The sequence below is a fragment of the Pinus tabuliformis genome, chromosome 8 (assembly GCF_031772625.1).
Source record: "Pinus tabuliformis cultivar Carrire ecotype Pingquan chromosome 8, CPIR1, whole genome shotgun sequence".
Lineage (NCBI taxonomy): Eukaryota > Viridiplantae > Streptophyta > Pinopsida > Pinales > Pinaceae > Pinus > Pinus tabuliformis.
The window spans coordinates 1738246602-1738272561 of record NC_142294.1 but is presented as its reverse complement, the minus strand read 5'-3'; the positions used below and the strand labels follow the sequence as shown (position 1 = coordinate 1738272561).

At 34.3% G+C, this 25960-nt stretch overlaps 1 pseudogene; it reads right to left on the bottom strand.

The window, feature by feature from the left end:
* Window positions 1–600: 600 nt before the first annotated feature.
* On the bottom strand, window positions 601–3368 carry LOC149243055 (pentatricopeptide repeat-containing protein At2g13600-like; annotated as a pseudogene).
* Window positions 3369–25960: the final 22592 nt, after the last annotated feature.

Genomic DNA, 25960 nt, shown 5'->3' with positions numbered 1-25960 from the left:
GAGCGCCCTCATTGTAGTATTCATCATTCTATCAATTATTTATCTATCAATACATTTATACAATTACGGATTTATTCTATCTTCAAATACAATCAAAAACTGTTTATTTACACCCACATACATAACAGATCCGAAATATAACAGATCCGAAATATAAGTACATTATAAAAATTCCCTATACCAAAAGCTTTATTAATTTGGAAGTTGGCTTTGAATCCAAATCTCCAAATCCCTACATGTAATAGCGCCCTTTGTCTTTGCTACAAACATCACCATCTTTGGCTTCTTGTCATTATCCAATTGCATGTTTTACTACTGCAATGGTACTTCCATGTTGGTGAATTTTAGTTTGCCATCCCCAAAATTTGCTCATAGAGCTCTCTAAATATATAGTTACCTGTTTATTTATCCATATTACATAAATATCATAAAAGAATGGTTCTCTGGTTCTCCCAACCTATGAGTACGTATCTTCCTGTCAATTTAACCGTGCTTCATAACTCTGATAACACAATGGTAAAGTGAAAATATGTTCTGGACATTGAAATGCTACATATATTAAATAGAAAATATAACACCTATTCCTTGGCTACACATCCATGATAGAGAATATAGATAAGCTTGATTGGTAGGAAAGTCATAATCCGCAGAGGAACACTGCTCATCATCACCAATGCAAGATTGCCAACATATATAAGCTTGGTCATCATGCAACCAAAATTTAACGGCTATTCCATGGCTACCAATCATAATTGATTACGTAAATAAGCTTGACTAGTAGGCAAGTCGTAATCCACAGTGGAACACTGCCCATCTTCACCAGTGCAAGATTTGCCAACATGCATAAGCTTGGTCATTATGCAAACCAATGCTTATGGCTTGTTTTACTGGGTTTTTCTTTTTTCACTAACTCAGGGTTCATTCACTCAATGCTCGAGACATCCACAACTATCTCTACAAGAACACAGTTTCTTGTTGAAACAATAGAAACAATGAGCATCCCTCACGACAATCTCCTGCATAAGAAGCTTGGGCATGGACTTCATAGCAGAGTGACAATGACTAGAACTTAAAAAGGTTCTTCTGTACATGTACGACTGTCTTAGGAGAACTGAACATGTTATAAAGTCCAGAGTCCAAATGCGATGACCAGATTTTGCTATGGTGGGAAAGATCGTGATCCTTTTACTCAAAACCATTTGGTAGAAATCCCATGTTGGGTATGGTGGAAACGAACGTCATCCTTTTACTCCTCAAAACCATTTGGTAGAATTCCCACGTTGGCTGTATATGCCACAGCATTCATCTGATCAGACAAAGTTTCAACTTCGCATAAATTGTTTCTCTTTGTGGGAGTAGTCTATCCCCCTACGAGGAAAGCATGGACCTGTTTGTTAATAACAATCCAACTGCAACCGGGTTTCTTTTTCACCTTCCTTTCTTTCATCCTGTTCCGCACACTGCCAATGTCATCCCACCTACCAGCTGCTGCATAGATGTTTGACAACAGTACATACGGTGCTGGATTTTGGGGATTCAGCTCAATAAGGTGTTGTGCTGCCTTTTCTCCGAGGTCTATATTGTTATGCGTTCTGCAGTCACTGAGAAACGAACCCCACATGTCAGCATCCGGTTTAAATGGCATTTTGTTAATAAGGTCGTTTGCCTCATCCAAGCACCCTGCCCGGCCAAGAAGGTCTATCATACAGCCATAGTGCTCCATTGCAAGAGTAATGTGATAAAATCGAGTCATGACATCAAAGTATTGCCTTCCCTCGTCCACTAACCCTGCATGGCAGCAAGCAGACAAAACACCCACAAAAGTAACACGGTCAGGCTTTATGCCAGTGAATTGCATTTGTTCAAAGAGTTCCAGGGACTCCTTGGCACATCCATTTATTGCATACCCTACAATCATTGCAGACCAGGAAGCAGTGTCTTGTTGGCGCATTCTGTTAAACACCTTGCGTGCATCTTCTGTGCTCCCACATTTTGCATACATGCCTACAAGGGTATTTCCCACAACCACATCAGAATGAAACCCACTTCTAATTACTACTTCATGGGCTTCACTGCTTCGTACCAGAGCTGCCAAAGCTGAACATGCAGGTAAGACAATGACAAAAGGTTTCTGTATTCGGTTTTATATTTACCATTTGCATCCGTCCAAAAAGTTTCAGGGCGTTTTCAGCTTGCCCATTCTGTGAATATCCTCCAATCATTGCATTCCACGAGACAACATTAGATTCAGGCATTGTCTTAAACAAGTTTAGAGCCTCTTCAACTTGCCCATTCTGTGCAAATCCAGAAATCACTGCATTCCACGAGATCACATTTCTTTCAGGCATGATCTGAAAGAGCTCGAAGGCCTCTTTAACATATCCATTCTGCACATACCCTGCAATCATAGTATTCCATGAAACCAAATTATGTCCAGGCATTTTCTCAAACAGCTCCACCGCGTTTTCCACATCCCCACACTGCGCATACCCTGCAATCATTGTATTCCATGAAATGACATCTCGTTTGGGCATCTCTTGAAACAACTTCAGGGCATCACCGACCAGTCCATTCTGTACATAGCCTGCAACCATAGCATTCCATGAGACAACATCTCGTTGAGGCATTTTGTCAAACAATTCGCGTGCAAACTCAATAAACCCATGTTTGGCATACATATCCACAAGTCCATTTCCCACAAACACATTCGTTTCGAATCCACCCTTACGAATTTCACCATGAACTTCCCTCAGGACTTCCAAATCAGTACACGCCGGGAGAATGCTGGAAAAGGTAAAATGATTGGGCTGTAAACCCATATCTTGCATTTCATGAAAAAATCCCAAGGCCTCCTGAGCATGCTCGTGCCGGGCATAAGCTGCAATCATGGCGGTCCACGAGACCACATTTTTCAGAGGCATTTCATCAAAAACCCTGCGAGCCTCTATGAGGCTCCCTAACTTAACGTATATACTAACCAGTTTATTTCCTAGCGAGATATCCTGGCATTCAAATTGCCATTCAGGCATCCCTGCAACAGAGAATCGTAAGTAGAGGAGTATGGCCAAATCCCATTCTCAACCATGTCCTGCAAAATGCGCAGTGATTCCCTCAACCGACCCTGTTTACACAAACTTTTTACCAACCCATCATTCCCTTCTTTCGTTTTCAGAGTATCTGTTGTAGCTTTGCATCTGTTGGAAATTTCGAGAACTGGTTTCACTGACAACACCATTTTTCTTCTTATGATCGTTTCTCGCTGCCATTGCCATGGCTATTTTATTAGTCCCCCATTACCTGCCGCAAGGCAGCAGGGACCATTGCAACGAGTACGCGTTTGTTCCAATGTATTTCAGGAGCAGCTCTGAGATTCTTTTCCGCGAACTGGTAATCGATATCTAGCAAATGCCATGCGAACCCGCACAATGAAGGTACTCAGAGTCATACCGAACCGCTTTACCTGCCCATTTTCTCCCCCTTTTTTTTTGCAGTTTTATTTTAGTTTTCGATCAACGATCGAAATTCGTTCAATCCTCTAACACCATCCATCTAAGGGTGAACAATAAGACACGGGGGCGGCTGGGGGAGTCCATTTCAGATGGGAACGCCTTACGGCGTAATTATAATATTACAATTTTGTATTTTTTTTTTTAATTTTATTAATTTGTATATGTTAAATTAATAAATTGCCTTTTAAAAATATATATTAATAATATATCTCTAATATGATATTGTGATGTATGGAAGTAATGTGATTAGATTATTAAAAATTTATGTTTAATAAATTTGTACATTTCAATATTAGAAATTTGTATTTGTATTTTTGTTAGTTTTTAATTTGATTAAATTGTATATGTTTAAATGAATTTACGTCTTCTAAAAATGTAAATTAACAAATCTGTTGTTGTTTTTTTTTTTTTTTAATATAATTAAATTCTGATGTGATATTATGATTTATGTGAGTAATGTGATTAGGTTATTAAAAATTGATTTTCAATAAAATAATATTCTATAAAAAATTGTATATTGTAATATTACAAAAAATTGTATTTTTATTATTTTTTTAATTTAATTAATTTGTATATGTTAAATTTGATGAATTTTATGTATTTTTAAAAATATAAAAGAATAATATATTTGATAAATATGTTTATTTTATTTTATGTATATGAATTATCTGAAATAATAATGTATATAAATGTATATAGTCTCTAACTTCTCATTTTAAATCTAGAATTATATCTTTGGGAGAAACTGTGATATGATAGCTTGCACAGTACGTTTCTACACAAGAAGGGTTTCAAGGAGAATCAGCACGACGTTTTTCGGGAAGAGATATCACGTTGGACGCTTGGGACTACCTCATGGAAGCGCGGCAGGGGAGGGGAGAGATCCCCTCCTTCAGTAATGTTACAGCTGGAACGTCTGGAAATCATAGTGGATCTGGGGGTTCGATGGATAAGTCTCCCGGTATCCCAGTGATGGGCTCTCAATGGCAGGCTAGATTGGTTAACAAGTGTCTCCCCAGAGCTCAGAAAAAACCCAGGTATGTCATACCAAATAACACGTTAGAAGATTATCGCTGTTATATGAGGGATCACGCTTTAATCTGTAAATTTATCGGTTATTGGCCCTCTGAAAGGGATTTAACGAGATGGATACATCAGAAATGGAAGCCATTGGGACACATTGATTTGAAACTGGGAGCTAAGGGATTTTTCACTGTCATCTTCACAAACTTGCAGGATAAAGAACGGGTCTTTGAAAATGGCCCATATTTTCTGAACAATGCAGGTTTGTTTATACGTTACTGGGAGGATCGTTACAACCCTAATGAGGAAAAAATCATGGCAGCCCCATTATGGGTGCGATTATTTGGGCTCCCTGACGAATTTTGGAACCCTGGAATTTTGGAAGGAATTGGAAACTCTATTGGTACTTTTGTGAAAGTTGCGGAATCTACGAGACGAGGTAAATATAATTCTTATGCCCGCATTTGTGTATATATGAACATTTCGGCCCCCCTTCCAGAGTCTATCGAGCTTGAATATCAGGATGAGATATGGCTACAGCCCATAGATTATGAACATATACCATTTCGTTGTAGACGTTGTCATCTGTACGGCCATCTTGTGAGAGATTGTCCGCTGCTCATTGCTGACACAGCTGAATTGGAATTGAAGAAGGGTAGTCAGACACGTGCAGGTGAGGAAGGGGGACAAACTTTCCAGGAGGTTCAGAGGAAACGGAAACAAAACACGGGGGTTCCTGCAATGCATACTAAGGCTACTCCCCCAATTGAAAGTCTAAATCGTTTTAATGTCCTCCATACATCTAAGGAGCAGGATGCTGAGGCAACCCAGGAGAATCGAGATGCGGACACTCATACATCTCCCTCAATGCCATCGGAACATTTGGTTAATGTGGCCGATCCGATGGAAATTATAAAGGATGGCAAGAGAAAAAGCAGGAGTCCAAGCCGTGAACCAGATGGGGAGGTAGAAGTTAGAACAGACGTTGCTATTGATAACTTGAACAAGGGGAAAGAGGTGAAAAAGGAAGTTGGAATCGAGGAAGAACAAATATTAAAGAAATTACTGGCCGATTGGAAAAAACTAGATGAACGGTTTATCCCAGAACATGAGAAGCAATTATATAAGGAGACTTTTCAGCGATATAAAGAGAAACGGGTAGCTGTTGTTGATAATCCGGATGTCCCACATTTGGAAGGAGAAAGTCCTGGTAAGAGTGGTAGGAAAAAAGGCAGAAGAACTTTGAATGAGTCTATTCAAGCTGTTGGTGAGACTCTTGTCAATTCCGGACGCGTGATACCTCTATCTGAGGTTTTTTTACCAACTTCCAAAAATTATAAATGATTGTGCTCTCCTGGAATATAAGGGGGTTAAATAGTCGGGGTAAACAGAGATATTTGAAGGAACGCATTCAGACTGGTAAGCCGAGTATTATGGTACTACAGGAAACGAAAATGGATAGTCAGACATTGATAGATATTATTCGGAAATTGAAACTAGGGTATGAGGTTATGGCCTTAGATGCTATTGCCACTGCTGGCGGTTTGGCTATATTGTGGAATCCTGAGCAGGTAATTTTTGAGCATTGGTATGCTATGCCTAGAATACTCTCTGGTTTGTTTCGAGTGGTCGGGATGAGGGAACAGATTTTGTTTACTGGGGTGTATGGTCCTCATATCAGTAGGGATCGTAAAGATTTTTTGGGACATCTCCATATGATGCGTGGTTTTAATCCCCATTCTCCATGGATAATTGCTGGAGATTTTAACATGATAAGAAATTTAGATGAGAAGAGAGGGGGGCTTCGGAGAGAGGACGGGTTAATGGAGGAATTTAGTGATATGATAAAAGATCTTCGGTTAGTTGATATTCCCACAATCAATGGGATTTATACCTGGAATAATCGAAGGGGAGGTTCGCACCAAATTGCATCCAGATTGGATCGATTTTTGTTATCAGAACAAATCCTTAATAGTGATGTTTTTCTGGAAGCACAGATTCTCCCGACCTTGGGGTCTGATCACTGGCCCATCCGGTTGGAGATTGATATGAAAAGAATCAAAGGAAGAAGACCTTTTCGTTTTGAATCTTTTTGGTTGCGGGATCTAAGATTTATTAGGAATTTGGAAGAATGGTGGACACGAAATAACCTTAGAGGCAGGGGTAAAATGCATACTATTCAGCTGAAGCTTAAGGCAATCAAACAGCAAATTAAGGACTGGAATCGAAAGGAATTTGGCAACATTTTTGAGGAAAAGCATAAACTTGAAGGTGAAATGGAGAACATCCAACAGAGGATAATTTTGGAAGGTTTAGATGAAGACAAGCGTCGGGAGGAAGGTAGAATTCTCAGTCAGCTAGAGGAACGCAGGAAGCAAGAGGAGATTTTGTGGAGACAGAAATCAAGAATACGATGGTTACGGGAAGGGGAACGTAATACTAAATTTTTCCACCAAGCCACAATCCAACATCGGCAGCGAAATCGGATTTTTTCACTCAAGAATGAGGAAGGAGAACGAATGTTAGAGCAAAAAGATATCGAGAACCTCCTACTTGATTATTTTAAAGGCATTTTAACGGAAGATCAGCAGGACAGAGGGCAGGCTATTCATCAAATATGTCGGGAGATACCGAGATTAGTTACCCCGGACCAAAATAAGGCACTCATGCGGAAAGTAACTATGGAGGAATTAGAAGAGGTGGTCATGAATATGAGTAAAAATAAGGCCCCAGGCCCGGATGGGTATACGGTCGAATTTTTTCAGGCTACCTGGCATTTTATTGGAAACGAAGTTTTGGAGGCGGTGGAGGAATCTCGAGTGAGACAGCATATATGGTCAGGGATTAATTCAACCTTTTTAACTCTTATTCCCAAAAATAACATCTCGGATGAACCTAAGGGTTTCAGACCCATTGCGTTATGCAATGTCATTTACAAGATTATTTCTACTGTGATTGTTAAACGATTGAAGTATATTTTACCTAATCTGATATCGTCGGAGCAAACTGGTTTTGTGGAGGGACGCCAAATACTTGATGGTATCGTAGTTTCGCAGGAGGTGATACACTCGCTAAAGGTCCAGAAAAAGCAAGGAATGCTTATGAAGCTAGATTTATCTAAGGCTTATGATCGGTTGAACTGGAGATATCTTCAAGCCATATTGGCCGCTTTTGGGTTTGACAACAGATGGATACATTGGATTACTAGTATGATCTCCACGCCTCATTTTTCAATATTGATCAATGGTATTCCATCAGCCTCTTTTAATGTAACTAGGGGTATTCGGCAGGGGGACCCGATTTCCCCTTTTCTATTTATATTAGCGATGGAAGGGTTAAGTCGATTGATCAAGAAGGAGGTCAACGAAAATCGAATTAAAGGTCTCCGATTGTGGGGACCTAATTTAGTTATCACACATCAGCAATTCGTTGACGACTTGATGCTCTTTGGAGAAGCGTCGCTCAGAGAGGTTAGAAATTTCAAATCTGTTTTAGCAATTTTTATAAAGGCTTCAGGTATGCTGATTAATAATGACAAGTCTTGCACTTTTATTTTTAATACCCCTGCAATAGTCCAAGCGCATTTAACTAGAGTCTTAGGCTTCAGATTGAGTGAATTGCCAACTAAATATCTAGGTGTCCAACTGGATATATACTCCCATCGTCTAAAAAATTGGCAGAGTTTATTGGAAAGAGTTCGAAAACGCTTGGCTAATTGGTCATTTCGAACATTAAATTTGGCTAGCCGCATTGTTCTTTTAAAGTCTGTGTTATTGTCTATTCCCATATATTCCTTATCTATTATGGAAGCGCCTAAAGGTATTTTATCTAAAATGCGGGAAATTCTTGGAAAATTTTTATGGAGTGGTGTGCAACAGCAACGGAAATGGGTCCTGGTCTCATGGATGAAGGTTATCCAAAGCAAAGCGGAGGGTGGTTTAGGCCTTCGTGATCCTGAACTTATTAACCAGGTCTTCGGGGCAAAGTTGTGGTGGAGATGGGTACAGGGGGGTAATGATCTATGGAAAAGAATATGGAATTTAAAATATAACATGCCTGATACTGTTCAACATCGTCTACGTCTAAGAGACACTCCCCGAGGATCACAAATTTGGAACTTTGCAAGCAATAATAAAGAAATTGTTAGGGATTTAGCTTTCTGGGAAATCCGTGACGGTAGTGCAGCAAACTTTTGGGATGATGGATGGCAGCAGCGGCGTAAACTAAATGAAGACCATAACCTTCATGAAGTTCAACAGTTAGGACAGAGAGCAGGTATGATACATATCAAAGATTATTGGTGCCCCGGAAATGTTCATGGTATTTGGCGAATATGGAAGCCGCCTAGGAATTGGGCTAATGGAATTAGTATGGATACAGAACATAGATATATTCGGGAAATGGATTCACGAAAAATCAGGATTCGAGGTGGTCATGATATCCTAAGGTGGGGTAAAACAACGCGGGGTATGTTCACTGTTAAAGAAGCATATCATTGGAAATCAAGGGGGGTTCGGGTTGCTGATCAACTAGAATGGAACAAGATCTGGAATGCTCAATGGTGGCCCAAAATTACGTTCTTTGTATGGCTGGTCTGTAATGGTCGGATCTTAACGTGGGAAAACATTCAAAAACGTGGTATGTATGGACCATCACGTTGCTATCTGTGCTCTCATGAGGAAGAAAATCTGGAGCATTTGCTCAATCGATGCATCTATGCTCAGAGCATATGGGAGGAAATCAGAGTATTATTTGGACAATCAAATCGGGATCCAACTAGTCTCAGAGGTACCTTTTTCCATTGGGGCAACGGAAATTTTCAGTGTAAAGTTGTTCGACGATTGTGGACTCTGGTGATTGGCTTTGCCATATGGGAAGTCTGGAAGGAGCGCAATCGGCGCATATTTAGAGGACAAGCCTCGTCACAGGCAATTGTTTGGGAAACCATATGTAGATCAATCAAGGAGACAATTCTATCTGAGGCATGGGATGAGAATGATTGGAAAGGACCCCAGGAGGAGCAACGAATCCTTGTAAGTTTGTCTCTAGATTATACATTGATTTTCCCTAATCTGGATCGGGGGGACCGACACTTAATCCACAGCCCAAATCACTTCAGATTGCCAGGGGATATGCGAATTAAACTGACATTTGATGGGGCATCCAAGGGTAATCCGGGAAATGCGGGATGGGGAGGCCTCTTCAGAGATAATGCAGGACGAACACGGTGGGTGTATGCGGAATGGGGTGGAGATATGACTAATAATGAAGCCGAACTCTGGGGCCTTTATAATGGACTTCGAATTGCAGTTCGTAATGGATATCTGAACCTTGAGGTGGAAGGGGATTCTAAAATTACAGTTGATATGATAGCTAAACTAAGGAATGGTAAAAGGTGGGAACAAGTTGCGATGAGCTGGCGAACAGCTGCGATCATACAAGACATTGCGGAATTGCTTGGTAGGATCGATTATATCATGGTTTCTCATGTTCTACGCAATGGTAATCAGGCTGCAGATTTCCTGGCTAACTGGAGTACTGAGGCATCGGGAAGAGTCATGGATGAGAGTTGGGATGTACACCGTGAGGATCCACGATGGAGCGCATTTCGGAATATCTTACAAAGGGATTATGATGAGGCTATGGCATTACAAGAAAATAATTAACTGTTTCCCTATTCCGAAAGGGGAGCGATCTGACAAGGTAGTTAATGTTCGGCAGGGGTTTAGGAACCGCGTGGAGTGTGATTATCATAAGGACGGCGATCGTGATCACCAAGCGAGTGAGATGTGTTTCCCAATGCAGGTAATGGGTACGTTGCCGAGGTCCCCAGCGCGATGTTATGAATACATTGGGTACGATTCAAATCATTCTAAATTTCATGGGGCAAGTGTTAAGGCAGGTGTCAGGCGAGTGGTGTTTATTAAGAAGGCGGGGTGGTGGATTAGGATCAGACATTCCTTCTGTAAATGCGCCAGGCATCGTCTGCACTTCCTAGTAAATTTTAGTATTCAGAGAGTGCGTGAGTGTAGCATGCAACCCACGGCCGTACCCAGTATGGATGGGCGAAGAGTACAGGAAGATGGCCGTCGGACAAGAAGCATGGGAAGGGTGGAAGACCAGCCAGTCAAAGGCCTGTCGGATGCTACAAGAAGTATGGGAAGGGTGGAAGACCAGCCAGTCAAGGGCCTGTCGGATGCTGCAAAGGGAAAAGCTATTGACGAGGAGTTCTTACCGCGCGTTTATTTGGAGATCCCTGATGGTTCGGAGGAGGAGTTTGATATTCATGAATATTTAGTAGATGACGATTTGAGGTGGGCGACAGGCGGGAAGATAGGGAAGAGAATCTGGAGGACAGACGATCCAGTAGACTCTGAAGAGGGCAGGGGTGGTCGCCGAGGAAGAGGACGGCCGCCGAAAGCTCGAGGAAGTCCACGGAGCATGGGAGTGAGTAGTGATGAAGGGGGTCGCGGAGGAAGGCAATCGCAGCGTCGGGTCCGAGGCAGGGCCAGGAGGGATATGAATAGAAAAATTAATGAAGCAGAAACAGCCTACACTCATGGCACTAGCCAACACATGAGAGCAGTTATAGATCAACTGGAAGAGGAAGCCATGCAGGCAGCTTCAGACCCAGAAATGGAGGAGTGGCAGACCTTTATCCCTGATCCAGGACATACTCGCGGAAGGTTGTCTTTATATAAGCAATCTTTGCATGCTTATTGGGGCATGAAACGACTTCTGGCTAGGGCCATGGAGCAAATTGCAGCTGAAATGGTGGAATTAGTCCATGGACTCCCTACTTTTAAAAGAGAATTGAGGAATATCCAGAGGACTCTCAATGTCCAAAATTACAAGTTGGACAAAATTCTGCAGTTGCTGAAGGAAAATGGTTTCGAAATCAAGGCGGAAGGTGAACCACAGATGAATACCTCAGCTCAATGATGACTGGACTATGTTGTCTACAGGTTTTCAAAGGCTTTGTTTGGCTTTTTGTCAAATTTTGTAATCTTTAATGGAATTGTCTCATACAAGATATAGGCTGTTTATGAATTTCATAGTAGACAATTTTGTATGGTTAGATAGGTTAGATATGTTCTTCTTATGGATGGCAGTTAAGAACTATAGACTGGTCCCGGTTTCCCTTCAGGGCGGGCAATGACTTTTTTATGTATCTAGCTAGTTTGTAAGTTTCACGATGTTTTTGAAGTAATAGAATTCCTTACTCAGTTTACAGGAAAAAAAAACTTCTCATTTTAAAACTTGACTTCTATGAAGTTCACATTATCTTTACTTGTATCAATCACTCCTCATGTTATAAAGTATGATTATTAACTTGACTTTGATTACTAACTTGACTTTTATCAAGTTCACATTATCTTTATTTATATCAATCACTCTTTATGTTATAAAGTATGATTATTAATCTTTAATACCTAAAGTGAGTTGATATTTGAGTGGTTATTTCTTATAACATGTAAACATGGCTAAAACTATCTTGGTAAAGTCTATTTTTTAATTAAATTAATAATTTTATTAATAATTATTAAGTTTTAATTAAATTAATAATTTTAATTTTAATATTAATTTTTTGGTTCTGCCAATAATAAATTTATAGTTAAAATGGTATTTAAAAATGATTTTGGGTCAAAGTATTAATATTATTTTTATTTTTTAATTTAAATTAATAACATGTTTATTTTTAAAGTTATATTTAAAAATTATAATTTTGGCATTTAAAACTATATTATTTAATAAAGATTGACGTGTTATATGTTTGTGTGTATATATTATTGTACCCATATAACATTGTGCATAATATGATGTGTATTAAGCAAATTGAAGGTTATTAAAATTTAATGTTTAATAAATTATTAAAAAAAAATTTGTGGGACTGCAATTTATAAATTTATATTTTTATTATTTTTAATTTAATTAATTTGTATAAACTGCAATTTATAAATTTGTGTTTTTATTATTTTTAATTTAATTAATTTGTATAAATTAAATTGATGAGTTTTATTTTAAAAAATATATAAATCAATAATATATATGACAAAATATGTTTATTTTAATTTTATTTATTTGTATAAATTAGCAAAGTATATAAAAACTTTTCATTATAAAATTTTATGTTTAACACATTCACATTATTTTATCTCTATATCAATCACTCTTTATGCTATAAAGTATGATTCTTAGTCTATTGTATTTTCATATGATACTTTAATGCCAAACATAAGTGATTTGATATAAATGCGCCTTTGCTGTTTCTTCCCATGACATGTAAACAACTAAAACTATCTAGTTAGAGTTTACTATTTGTTAGTTAAATTAATAATTTTATTTTTAATTTTTAATTTTAGAGTTTTGCAAATAATAAATTTATAGTAAAAGTGATTTTTGATTTAAGTGATATATAGTTGAGTGATTCATTAAAAATGAGTTTACAAAGATATATTTAAAAATTATAATTTTGACATTTAAAATTGTATTATTTAATAAAAATTGAAGTGTTATTAAAAATGAACTTATTAAGATATATTTAAAAATTATAATTTTGACATTTAAAATTATATTATTTAATAAAAATTTATGTTTGTTTATTATTTTTTAATTTAATTATTTTGTAATGTGATATTGTGATGTATTGGAGTAATGTGATTTATTTTAAAATAATGAATTTTATGTTTTTTTTTTAAATATAAATGAATAATATATTTGATAAATATGTTTTTTTTTTTATTTTTTTTTTAATTATTTTACAATTTTATATTTTTTGTTATTTTATTATTTTGATTAATTTGTATACATTGAAAATTGAATTTTATGTTTTTTAAAATTATAAGTGAATAATATGTTTATTTTTATATTTTATTATTTTTTAATTTAATTAATTTGTCTATGTTAAACTAATGAATTTTATATTTTTTAACTTCTCATTTTAAAATTGGTTTTTTAACAAGTTAATATTATCTTTCTTTATATCCATTACTCTTTATAACATGATTATTAACCTATAATATATTTTTCATATGATACTCTTTATACGAGAATGAAGTGAGTTGATACTTTAGTGATTATTTCTCATAACATGTAAAAGTGGCTAAAACTATCTTGATAGAGTTTATTTTAAATTAAATTAATAATTTTATTATTTTTTATTAAGTTAATATTAAATTGATAATTTTAATATCGATTTTAAAAGTGATTTAAAAATGATTTTTTTCTTGATAGAGTATTATTTTTTATTTGATAATTTTATGATTAATTTTCATTTTGGAGTTTTGCAAATAATAAATTTATAGTAAAATGAATTTGGATTAAGTGATATAGTTGAGTGATTCATTAAAATTAAACTTATAAACTTATATTTAAATTTAAAATTTTGGCAATTAAAATTATATTTTTTAATAAAATTTGATGTGTTATATATGTTTGTGTGTATATATGATAAATTATATTTTTAAATAAAATTTGATGTGTTATAAATGTTTGTGTGTGTATATATGATTGTACCCATATAACATTGTGCATAATATATTGTGTTTTAACTTGGTAGATTCTATTTTTTAATTAAATTATTAATTATTAAGTTTTAATTAAATTGATATATTATTAAGTTTTAATTTTCTAGTTTTGCAAACAATAAATTTATAGTAAAAGTGATCTTTAAAAATGATTTTGTCTCGATAGAGTATTATTTTTTTATTTAAATTGATTATTTTGTTATTATTTTAATTTTGGAGTTTTGTGAATAATAATAGTAAAAACCCCGGATGCGGGTGTCTAATCCGAACAGCCGGAGGGTACAGCTAGCACGAGGAGGCCACATGGCCATCGCTAGCTGCCACGAGTCAACCGAACGCGGGAGGAGGTCTGGCAGGTTGGCGAGTTTAATACTGAAGCCTTCACGCCGGAGTTCATTCGCATTAATGCGAGTAGGCGGTGACTGTAAGGAGCATTCATGGCGCTCGGGGTTCAAGAGCAGGCCATGGAACTTAAGGAGGCGGACTGGTATGGGGAGCGACATTCGCAGCAAGCGAAGTGTAGGAACACCCTTTGGCCTCTGGCGATTTTGGAGTTTAGGAATTGGCTTGGGGCTGCGGAAACTCTGGTTTTCTACATCCTCATGGCCAGAACCAGAGAGAGGCAACCATGCCGAAGAGGAAGGGGTCGTGGAGCACCAGGTCGCCCTCCTGCAGCTGCAGAAGCGCATCACCATTGTTGTTGTCAATACTGTTTCCGCAGAGCCGGAATTCCCCATCTGCAGGCATTTTCGTTCCTGGACTCTGATGCCCCGCCTGAGCAATTGCCAAGGCCGCTGGTGCTTCCGGCTTATGGCTCAACCATCTTCAGGCTGGGCAATCTCAATGTCCACATTTCAATTCTCTTTATTAGCAGAGCAGAAGAGGAACACGATGACAGCAGAGTTCCTACTTCTGCAAATATGGAGAATTTGGCAGGGGAACAACCGGGGGAAGCAAAGGGAAAGGAGCCAATTCAAGCAAAAGCACAGGATGCGTCGACGTCTAAAGCTGGAGAGGACTCGGAAGAGGAGCTGGTGGGCTGGGGATACCCGATTGTGGAGATGGAGCCGGAAGAAACGGAACCAGCAAACTAATTTCTCCAGTCATTCACATGCCAGGTTCATTTTGATGATTTTGGGTCTCGGTCATATGGTCATGTCCTATAATTCTCTGTCTGGTTCGAGTCTTGAGCGTGGGTCTAGTAATCTTTATACAGGTAATGCTCTGTTTGTCACTAAGTTTTTCAGTTGTGTCTGGGAGTTCGCCAATTCTCAATGTCACCCCTGCATGGGTGTTCTGCATCAGTCTCGGCCCCTGAGTGGGTGTTCTGCATCAGTCTCGGCCCCTGCGTGGGCACTGTCAAAGTTAAACTCTGTTTTTGAGGTAGTTTTGGGGCAGCAAATGCTCAGAGCATGAATTTCTCAGCTGCTTACCACAGAGCCATAGTTGGCCATGGAAAACTTGTTTCTCTGCTTGTAATTTATTCATGTATATAATATAATACCCTAGCGTAGTTTTATGGAGAAAAAAAAAATAGTAAAAAAGAATTTTCATTAAAAATGAACTTATAAAGTTATAGTGAGTTCGGGAGGCTTTTCTCCAAGCTTTTTGAGCATAGGAATAAAATCTTAAATCAAAATAAATAATTTGTTTATTTAGGCTGATAAATCATTGTTTGGTCTCAACAGACTTTAACCATATCATCATCATCATCATTATTTAAAAATTATAAGTTTGGCATTTAAAATTATGATTTTTAATAAAACTTGATGTGTTATATGTTTGTGTATATATATGATTGTACCCGTATAACATTGTGCATAACATGATGCGTTTTGAGCAAATTGAAGGTTATTAAAATTTGATGTTTAATAAAATTTTATTTATAAATTTTTTTTGTACAATTGCCATATTAAAAATTTGTATTTTTATTATTTTTTAATTTAATTAATTTGTATATGTTAAAATGATGATTGTTTTAAAAAAATATGTAAATCAATAACATATATAATAATTTTGTTTATTTTATTTTTATTTATTTGTATGAATTAGTAAAGTATACAAATATATATGGTTTTTAGCTTTACTCTAAATTTTGTTTTTTTTAACAGCTTCACATTATATTTTCTTTATATCAATCATTCTTTATGTTATAAAGTATGATTTTTAGTCTATAATATTTATTTCATATGATCCCCTTCATACCAAACATAAGTGAGTTGATACAAATGCACTTGAGTTGTTCTTTCTCATGACATGTAAATCTGACCAAAACTATCTAGGTAGAGTTTACTAATTTTATGTTTTTTAATCTCACCAAAACTATCTAGGTAGAGTTTACTAATTTTATGTTTTTTAAAATTATACATGAATAATATATTTGATAAATATGTTTATTTTTATTATTTTACTATTTTTTAATTTGTATATTTTAAAGTAATGAATTTTATGTTTTTTTAAATATAAATGAATAATATATTTGATAATTTTTTTTGTATACATTGAAAAGTTGAATTTTATGTTTTTTAAAATTATAAATGAATAATATGTTTATTTTTATATTTTATTATTTTTTAATTTAATTAATTTGTCACTGTTAAAATAATGAATTTTATGTTTTTTAAAAATATAAATGAATATAATATATATATATATATATATATATATATATATATTTTAACTTCTCATTTTAAAATTGGTTTTTTAACAAGTTAATATTATCTTTCTTTATATCCATTACTCTTTATAACATGATTATTAACCTATAATATATTTTTCATATGATACTCTTTATACGAGAAGGAAGTGAGTTGATACTTGAGTGATTATTTCTCATAACATGTAAAAGTGGCTAAAACTATCTTGATAGAGTTTATTTTAAATTAAATTAATGATTTTATTATTAATTATTAAGTTAATATTAAATTGATAATTTTAATATAAATTTTAAAAGTGATTTAAAAATGATTTTTTTCTTGATAGAGTATTATTTTTTATTTGATAATTTTATGATTAATTTTCATTTTGGAGTTTTGCAAATAATAAATTTATAGTAAAATGAATTTTGATTAAGTGATATATAGTTGAGTGATTCATTAAAATTAAACTTATAAACTTATATTTAAATTTAAAATTTTGGCACTTAAAATTATATTTTTTAATAAAATTTGATGTGTTATATATGTTTGTGTGTATATATGATAAATTATATTTTTAAATAAAATTTGATGTGTTATAAATGTTTGTGTGTATATATGATTGTACCCATATAACATTGTGCATAATATATTGTGTTTTAACTTGGTAGATTCTATTTTTTAATTAAATTATTAATTATTAAGTTTTAATTAAATTGATATAATATTAATTTTAATTTTCTAGTTTTTCAAATAATAAATTTATAGTAAAAGTGATCTTTAAAAATGATTTTGTCTTGATAGAGTATTATTTTTTTATTTAAATCGATTATTTTGTTATTATTTTAATTTTGGAGTTTTGTGAATAATAATAGTAAAAAAGAATTTTCATTAAAAATGAACTTATAAAGTTATAGTGAGTTTGGGAGGCTTTTCTCCAAGCTTTTTGAGCATAGGAATAAAATCTTAATTCAAAATAAATAATTTGTTTATTTAGCCTGATAAATCATTGTTTGGTCTCAGTGGACGTTAACGATATCATCATCATCATCATTATTTAAAAATTATGAGTTTGGCATTTAAAATTATGATTTTTAAATAAAACTTGATGTGTTATATGTTTGTGTATATATATGATTGTACCCGTATAACATTGTGCATAATATGATGTGTTTTGAGCAAATTGAAGGTTATTAAAATTTAATGTTTAATAAAATTTTATTTTTAAAAAAATTTGTACAATTGCCATATTAAAAATTTGTATTTTTATTATTTTTTAATTTAATTAATTTGTATATGTTAAAATGATGATTGTTTAAAAAAAAATATGTAAATCAATAACATATATAATAATTTTGTTTATTTTAGTTTTATTTATTTGTATGAATTAGTGTATACAAATATATATGGTTTTTAGCTTTACTTTAAATTTTGATTTTTTTAACAGCTTCACATTATATTTTCTTTATATCAATCATTCTTTATGTTATAAAGTATTTTTAGTCTATAATATTTATTTCATATGATCCCCTTCATACCAAACATAAGTGAGTTGATACAAATGCACTTGAGTTGTTCTTTCTCATGACATGTAAATCTGACCAAAACTATCTAGGTAGAGTTTACTATTTTTTTTAGTTAAATTAATAATTTTATTATAAATTATTGTTTTTTAATTAAATTAGTAATTTTATTTTTAATTATTAAGTAAATTATTAATTTTAATTTTAGAGTTTTTTACGTAATAAATTTATAGTAAAAACAATATATAATTTAAATCAAATTTTAGGTTTAAATACCATTTTTGCTATAAATTTATTATTGGCAAAAGCGATAATGTGAATGTGTTAATAGATTTACATGTCTTGGTAGAGTATACTTTTTGATTAAATTAATAATTTTAATTTTCTAATTTTGAGAATAATAAATTTATAGTAAAAGTGATATTTAAAAATGATTTTTGGTAATTTTAATATTAATTTTAATTTTCCAATTTTGCAAATAATAAATTTATATTGAAAGTGATATTTAAAAATGATTTGAGCATAATGTTTCAATTAAATTAATAATTCTATTCTTAATTTTAATTTTGTTGGTTTGCAAATAATAAATTTATAGTAAAAATGACATTTAAACCTGAAATTTGATTTAAGTGATATATAGTTTAGTGATTCATTAAAAAAGAATTTACAAAGTTATATTTAAAAATTATAATTTTGACATTTTAAAATTTTATTATTTAATAAAAATTGATGTGTTATATGTTTGTGTGTGTATATATGATTATACCTATATAACATTGTGCATAATATGATGTGTTTTAAGCAAATTGAAGGTTATTAAAATTTGATGTTTATATATTTACATATTTTAAATTTGTACTTTTATTATATTTTAATTTAATTAATTTGTATAAGTTAAAATAATGAGTGTTGTTTTTTAAACCATAAATATGTTTATTAACATATTTATTTATTTATTTGTAGGAGTTAGTATTCTCATTTTAAAATTTGATTTTTAACACATTCCCATTATTTTATCTTTATATCAATCACTCTTTATGTTATAAAGTATGATTCTTAGTTTATTGTATTTCTTTCATATGATACCCTTCATATCAAACATAAGTGAGTTGATACAAATGCACTTGAGCTGTTCCTTCTCATGACATGTAAACCTTACTAAAATTATCTAGCTAGAGTTTCCTATTTTTTTGTTAAATTAGTAATTTTATTATGAAATATTATTTTTTAATTAAATTAATAAATTTTTTATTTAGAGGTTTGCAAATAATAAATTTATAATAAAACATATTTTTATTTATTTATTTAAGTGATATATAATTGAGTAATTAATTAAAAATGAGCTTATAAAGATATATTTAAAAATTATAATTTTCACATTTAAAATTATATTATTTAATAAAAAATTATGTGTTATGTTTGTGTATGTATCTATGTGTCACATGCCCCGGTAACCTGGCATGTAAAAGTAGGGAGTTAGAATTTTTATACAATTACCACAAGTAATTAATCAATTCACAACTCCACACATCATCACTAACCATTAAATATACTATTCATTAGTACATCAAGTAATTGCCATCAAGGACGGTAAGTTTCATAACCATTATATAACCTTTACCATCACTGTAATAACATAAACTGTTTCATGAATCCATGCATCCATTTCTTAATATCCTTAATCATGTTAGATGATCATGCACTAAGACATTATGGTTGTCACATCAAATAAAGAACCATCATCATTAAGAACCCATCATTATCAACGGACACATAAGGCAATCACATCAATCACACCATTTGAACACGGATATACCCTGGAAACCCCGTAGGGTGAAAACCAGCAAACGTTTAATCTTATTATTAAACGCTCGTGAGGGTTTTCACCCCTCACTCAATGGCTTATAAGGGATTCCATCCCTTAACCATTGTATTAAAATCTTTACAATGAATTATCATCAAGTTGTCACATAACCAGCTAAAAGCTAATAAAATTTTCATGTAATCTTTTATTTACATACCGCCACATGCAACATTCCTTGTGGCATAATTGTTCTAGCAATGGACAATACTGCATGGACGAATAATCCTTTCCTGCCAATGTCAAACATTACTTTCCTTTGGCACCAACCGCCAACTTTTCCTGTCAATGCTGTTGACAACAATCTTGGCAACAAGATTAGTTACAATATCAATAATCCATTAAACAACCTCTAAAAATGATCTTTATCATCTACTCATCTGCATGAGCAAGCATCACATACTACTACTAGTACATCTATTCCAGTACATTCTTATTCCACTTTTCACACATATCTCTCTCTAAGAGATCTATCCAATAGTTTTACAAGTCCATGTTTTTTTTTCTCTAAAACATATAACACACTACTGCTCTGCGCCCTTGCACATGCATTTCTTTCCCACGGTTATTTTCCAAGATATTATCATATTCTGGCTAACATACAAAGAACACATACTTGAAGTACGTATTCTCTTAAAGAAGCTACAAGAATGAATAACTATATGCCCAAAAGCACGCCATTAGCTAACCCTTCCCACAATAGTGAGGTTCAATCAACCTGCAGTAACACTGGTGATTAGTTTATCACATCAAAGGGACGAGACGCCCAGAGAGAGGTTCTTTCACGGTGTTTAAGAATGATCACTGCATTCACAGAAAATATGAAACACAAAAATCGTAATACGGTGCATGTTGTGTGCAAAGACATTGAGGCCAGAGTTTCATCGTATTTGCAGAAAGCAATGGCTTATAATCAGCCACTAAGGTTTGGAACACTTCACATTGTCTAACAACCCATCTGAAATTAATAATGACAAGCTTTGTTAATCACAGCCAGAGTCCATGACCGTGAGAAGAAGTTCGCTGAGATTATACAATGTCAGGAAACCATGAGAGAGGAGGACTCACTTACCATTCGGATGATTCTCTAGGTATTAAGCTCGCCATTGTAGATCCCAAATGATGTAATTTTAGAAAAAGGAAAACCACACAGGAGAGAACTGGCTTACCCTTCAGATGATTCTCCAGGTATTAAGCTCGCCATCGTAGATTTTAAAGGATGAAATGATAGAAAGGGAACAACCACAGAGAAGAGGAATACGGAGAAGAAGATCTCCGCAGAAATGAATGAGATCTGATGGTTCGCATCAGATGGCCTCCCCTTCCCGCTTTCACCCTCCACTCCGAGCGACCAACACTAAAGCCAATGTCTTTTGTATAAAGCCATCCAAGATACAAATCGAACGCTCAGAGATATTCAGTCTCACGCTCTCCATCCAAGATACCAATAGAACGCTTAGAGATATTCAGTCTCACGTTCTTCCCTCCAAGATACCAATAGAACGCTCTGAGATATTCAGTCTCACGTTCTTGGTTGGCACCCAATCTCCATCGCTGGTCTGCGACAGTTACACGGAGTCTTTCTTACGGAGTCTTTCTCTCTGAATGCGCGCCAAGTTTGTATGGTGACCACTGGATTAATCAATGCAACACCCCTTCCCTTGTTTTGCTCGCAACCACTCATATTTCCTCAATTGCCATATGGGCCCGTGGGACCATGGTATCTTTGCTTTGCGCATACTCCATCCCAATGCTGTTAAAAAGATTCAGTTAATAATCGTTCCATCGATTTCGTAATGGAGAATTAACCAGATGTGAAGTAATGCCTCCCCCTCTTCGATCTCATCCCATCCTAATATCAAGAATCAGTTCCGGATGTTAAGGATCAGTTCCGAAACTGAATAACTATTCATAACTGTTAATTATGATGAGTTACGTGAGGAATTGTAACTAACTCATAACTCATTTTATGTTGAGTTACGCGAGGGATATGACATACTCCCCCCCTTAACAAGAACACCGTCCTCGGTGTTCATCTTTCATCGGAACTTGATATTTTACTCGTGGTATTACCATCTAATCCACACAAAATGTGATCCTTTCTCTTTGAAATCAACGATTTCATTCCAAGAAAAGACGACAAACAAAATAGTAATGATATAGTCATAAGAAATATCATTAGTTTAAGCATCAATAGTCATAAGCATTCGTAATTGCAAAAATATGCAACTTCTAATCGCCACCACTTGGCCCTTATTCATTCATGATAACAATTCCCTGTGTCAACTTACCATTACTTACCATCTATTTTGAAAACCATGAATATTTTCATGTAAGTATTTTAATAGTGGTTGGAAACTGTTCATTCCTCCACGGTAAGTAATTCCTGTAATATATGACTAACAAATTCAATCACATTAGTCACTATATTTTAATTCAAATGAAATACATTTGACTATCAATCAATTGTGCAATGCTAGATGATTTCTAAATCACAGTGTTTTTACAAGTACTTAAAGAGCATTAACACTAATCATCAAATGATGAATCACTGCTCTCGTGCACACTGAACGAATTCTCACTAAAGACATTCGCAAGTGCTTCTAGATGTACCAAAAGAGCACCTAGCTCTCTAATCATCAAACAGTCAATCACTGCATCAAGCAAGAACTGTCTTAGCTCCCACTAAGATGTTCACAACATTAATGAAATGATACAGGAATTAAAATTTCCAATAACTCCTTATGGAACATGAAACTCATTTCATGTTAAATGTGCATAACACATTTCACACAACTATATATAGAATTTATTTATTTTTAAACATCACATACAACTTGATTAGTTAATTTCTTTAGCCATGAAAATCACAATAGACTAAAGAATTCCCAACCCATGGGAACTGGTTTCCACAACCAAATCGAGTCATTCTCACATCCAGACAGTTTCTTTGATAGAGACCTTACCAGGTCTAACATGGAATTCTACTGGCCAACCAGCTCAAGAATTCCAGAGAGAGGAAATCTGGGCAGACAAGTACCATCAACCCCTCCGGGCAGGTAGCTGCCATCAACCCAACTCCGGGTAGACAAGTACCATCAACCCCTCCGGGCAGGTAGCTGTCATCAACCCAAGGCATTCCAGCCTTCCACAATTCGGGCAGACAAGTACCATCAACCCCTCCAGGCAGGTAATTGTCATCAACCCAAGGCATTCAAGCCTTTCACAATCTGGGCAGACAAGTACCTTCAACCCTCCAGGCAGGTAACTGTCATCAACCCAACTATCCGCAACTGTCTGGCATGTTAAATTTCTCTTTTATTACTTTTTCTCGAAGTAATTTACACAATGAACCATATAATCATTATCATTACAAAATAAACATGCATGTACACTATGCATTTACACTTATCCCCCATCATGGGTCCACAACATCTAGATTGATGGGAAACATATCTATCATACACGTTATATGCATGCAAATTTCCCAAATAACATAATTCATGCATATCATATAACATCATTCTTTCTCATTTAAGATTGCAATTCACATTGCAGCAATTTTCGTGATGAGTTTTCTTTGTTGCCATTAAGCTCCCACTACTTAATCCCATCAACAACGTTAATTATAAGTATGCATCAGTCATTACCTATTCAATTTCCAAGAATTCTCATGCATACAATATTGTCATGTATAAGAGCATATGCAAATACTCATTAATGTATAAATGTCAACAACAGTTGAGTTAATACTCTCAGCATTCCCAATTTTTTGCCATAGTCTGTTGTTCCAATTCAAATCATCATTAATGGAGTATTATCTTACGTTTATTATGGCTAGCTTTAGTCATGCATCGTTAGTGTAATTAAACATAATTTCTCTAACATACAAGAACATAACTCTTATGTCACAATGACTAATCTTTGTGCATACTATTTCTTATCATATAAGCCCTTCTTTAATGTATGCAACACTTATTCCCTTCACTAGAATACTACCATCATTTCATACAACAACTACATACCTCTTTCTTAAAGGAAGTCATTTTAACCTCATTCTTCCATCCTCCTATATGAGGGTTTCTCAAGATTCCCTTCCAAGGAATCATTAAAGATATGCATCTTTACGCATAAAAATCAAGATACAAAAACAAGGTTTTACTTATCCTTTATGTATCAAAATCAAGCAATCAACACAACTCATCCAACAAGACAATCTCTCCAAGAGATTATTATTTTCAAGGAAGCTAGCATGACCACTATCTCTAAGTACACACTGACTTATAATTCCAAAGTCACAATAGCTACCAATATGCAACATGTGTTTTCTCCTACACAATTACTTTATTTCAATGCACTTAGTTCTTTTTGTGAAACAAGTAAGGATTTTGGTTCTTGTATGAACACTATTCTAATGTGTCTTTAAGGAAAGAACCTCTATTTTTATTTTCAAGAAAATTCTCATAAAATCCTGCATCTTCATACATGAAGTATGCATACTCTTAGGATGAGACTATATTTATGTATATATGTAATATACTCTTTCCTCAAGAAATTAGGGATGAATATCTATGTGCCTAGAAGCACATCCTTAGTTATCTTTTATCATGCATGTAATGCATAATCATTTCACTAGAACTTAGAAACTAACTAGAATCATAATGCAATTAGCATATATATATATATTTTCCAAGAAGCTTTTATCAAATAAAGATACATATTTTAATTCAAGCAAACTTGGCCACCTTCCATGCTATGTCCTCAGGACATTTATATACCTCATCCTCTTTTCTCAAGAAGATACTTTGGCTATATTTAGCAAGGATTTTATAGACAAGAGACAAGCATTTCACACACAAGACTCACGTGGAGTCTTCCTAATAGGAACTATCTATTTGCTTTATTAAGAAAGCATACAAAATAATCAATCTGTAACTGCATGCCTTATCACATTTTCTTTACCAAGAAAATCTATAAAAGAACCATTCTTTTATTGCATGCATTCAAATACTTTCTCTACTAAGAAATCATATAAAGCATTCATACGTGTTCTTCAAATAATTGAACAAGACACTCATCTTATCCTTGGATCAACATGCATAACTAACAAGTTAAACCACCCTTACCGGAAGCAGTTGCTCTACTTATGCAATTAGAAGCATAATCTCCTAAGTGTCGCACATGCACCAGAGTTACCACTTGATGCTAGATGCAACTACTATCATAACACTACTATGTGTCCCTTTCAGAATAATGACTTCAAGGAGACATTACGAAATCATTAACATCAACACACTATAGTTATCATTTTCCAATTCCTTAAGCATGGTCAAGGGAATACTCACATGCACATCAAGCGCTATCTAGTCATTCCCAGACTTAGAGTTTTCTGCAAGATTCTGATACCCAAAGCTTGCTCTATCTGGTCATCACCAGACTTAGCGATTCTTTTTCCCATCTCCGTCTGTCCCTACAGCACGATCTTCTTCCTTCTCCTTGCTTCCTTTTCCTTTGGAAGCATCTATAGCTGGGGAAGGTAGTTAGAGTTTACTGACAATTGTATTAACACAGGTAGTCTATTTATGAATAATTATCACATGTAATTATACCATGAATGGGTCCTAGAAATGTTACCCACTGAACATGCCTCTACCCTTAACTTCACACTGGAATGCAACATGCATAAGAAATCCATCATTCCCATAGTAGAGATAAATTCAACCATCATTAAATCGAGGCTCCAATGGTTTTTATCTCCCAACAAGTAATGATTAACATAAGCACATACCATGCTAATGGATTTCAGTTAATTAGAAGGTAATCATCATTAAAACTATTAGGACATAAGAATATACTATTCATCATGCATTCTCATGGTGAA